Below are 2,566 nucleotides of genomic sequence, written 5' to 3'. Positions count from 1 at the left end.
TAAACCAATATAAAAGATATAAAAAATGGATTTTTTATACTTTTACTTTTATACTTATATGATAACCGGTATAAAAAGTGTTTTTTTTTATATGGTGTTAAAAAGTTTTTGTACATTAGTAAAGAATAACAATAACTATCAGGTGAATTCCTTTTCAAGTTAATGATCTGATTATTGTTATCATCGTAGCTTTAAGACAATGTTGTTGATTACTTCGTTACACTTATTCGGAAAAAATTTGGGTTAATATATAATTATTAAATGTAGTTAGCTATACAATCGGTTATGAAATTAGATATACAATCAAATAAGTTTTCCAATTGATTTATATAATGAATATTTTATTATACTTTTTGATATATATACAAACATTAAAAGCCAGAAAGTATACCTTAAAAAATGGTTAAAGAAATATATTTTATTTTTAATTAAATATTATAAACTAAAATATAAAATACATTTATTTATCTGTTTTAATTATTATTTGGACAAATTACAAGTATTATATTACAATTAATCAACAATGAATAGGAAATCTTAAATATTTTTAAACGATTAGATAACTAATATATAAAATCATCTTTGTGTCATTGGTTTGTATAAATTCATATTTTTCTTATTTCTACGTAACTAATGTAACTATTATTTAATTTGTTTATTTGGGTATAGTTTCAACTACGACCAGGGGCTACTCCTACACTCTACATTTTCTCCCAAACCCCTTTAACCTTTAAATTCTCAATCTAATTAAATTTGTATCCTTCACTACGTATTGATTTGCTAGATAATAATTTTTTCTTCTAGTACACCATACAATAATGCCACTTAATAGTGTTTGAAGTTGTGGTAGGCCAACGTATTGGTTGGTGTACCTGAAACATTTCTCTAATATAAAGACTATTTGGTGCATATGCGCTTACATCGTCGCATCTCCACTTCGAAATGCGCAAACTGAGATAAACCCAATTTTTCTTAGTGGACAAGAAAAAGACAAGGATTTGTTAAATTTATACCCGTTAGTAAAAATTGGAATTATTTTTTATTTAAAATTTTGATCTAATTTAATCTCTCAACTTAATAAACGTGTGGATTTAACCCTTTTAATCAATCTTTGTTAAATTTATTTGACGTTTCAAACAAATTTCATCATAATATTTGAGTTATTTATATTGTTTGACATATTTTTTCCTCAATGTTAATGGAGAAATGTACTTGAAATCTCAAATAAACTTAACAAAATTTGGTTAAAATGATTAAATTTACATAGTTTTAATGACGAGGGACTAAATGTTAAAACAAGATCGTCTAGAGACTAGACCATCTAGCGACTCAAGTCTTGAAGTTTACCAAAATCATTAAATGAAATATCGTTTTGTGTGAAAAGTTGTTCTAAAGAAAGAGTGTATAAGATAAAAATATTTTGTAACATCCTTTATAGACAAAATCAAGTTTATAATAATGTTTTCTAGACTGTATTGTCTAATGAACAAAGTTTATAAACATTGTCTAAGAAAAGAAAACAACTTTTTTATTGAATCTTCTAATAGACAATATGGGCAACAAACAACGTTTTACAAACAACATTTAAACGCCTAATGAGCAACGTCTTACAAATTAATGTTTTATGAACAAAAGCGTTTATCTCATGTTAACATTGAAGCTTAAAGAAAAATTGTGTTAATTAAAGAAAAGCGTCTTTATAAAATGTATTGTCTAACAAAAAAAACGCTAAATGCTACATTTACAAACAACTTTTAATAAAGCATTTAATGTTTTACACCATCAGATTTACATATATTGTATGCTTTACTAAACGATGTATTTATCAATGAAGTGACAAATGATAAAATATTTTTAACAGACAATACAACCTAACACTTATCAACATTCAAAATATTTAATGCATGTACGATATATGCCTTGTTCTTGATATTTGTGTAGATCACTAAAGTAGAAAGATATGATCAGAATCACTACACCCAAGAAAAAAACATTGAGAGATATGAAGAATATTCTAGGAATGTTTCCCTTGAAGCCTTTTGCTTTGTCACATCGTACAAGATCTATTTTAATAAAGGTTGATAAAGCATTGTATCTCTGTAAAGTAGACTTGAGTCTAAATTCTCACCTAAAGGTTATCTACTCTACCTAAAGCCAACCTCTTTATCTAATAATCATCTCTTAAGAAAAGCTATAAATAGATGAAAGCTTAAAGGAAGATAAGAAGGATAATTTTTATGAACTCGTGAAGGCTCAAACAAGCTTATTGTGATCATATAAGTCTGAAACAAAATTTTCTAAGAGAGAAAAAATCTTAACAATATCTCATATTTCTTTGTTTTGTTTTTATTCTCTCTTTGAAAGTTATCAATATATATTTGCTCATAACACTGATTGTGTTATATATTCTGAAGAGAATTAAAACACTTGGTATTTGCTCAATTGAGTTAAATAGTCTAGATGTGTTGTCGAGGGTTGAACCAGAAGTGGTTAGAATATTTGTATATCAGGAGTGGTTAAACTCGCACTTTTAACTGGGTGAACCATGAGTGTTGAGAATACTCGT

This window comes from Vigna radiata, chromosome 4 (genome assembly GCF_000741045.1).
Source record: "Vigna radiata var. radiata cultivar VC1973A chromosome 4, Vradiata_ver6, whole genome shotgun sequence".
Classification (NCBI taxonomy): domain Eukaryota; kingdom Viridiplantae; phylum Streptophyta; class Magnoliopsida; order Fabales; family Fabaceae; genus Vigna; species Vigna radiata.
Note: the sequence above shows the minus strand (reverse complement) of the source record.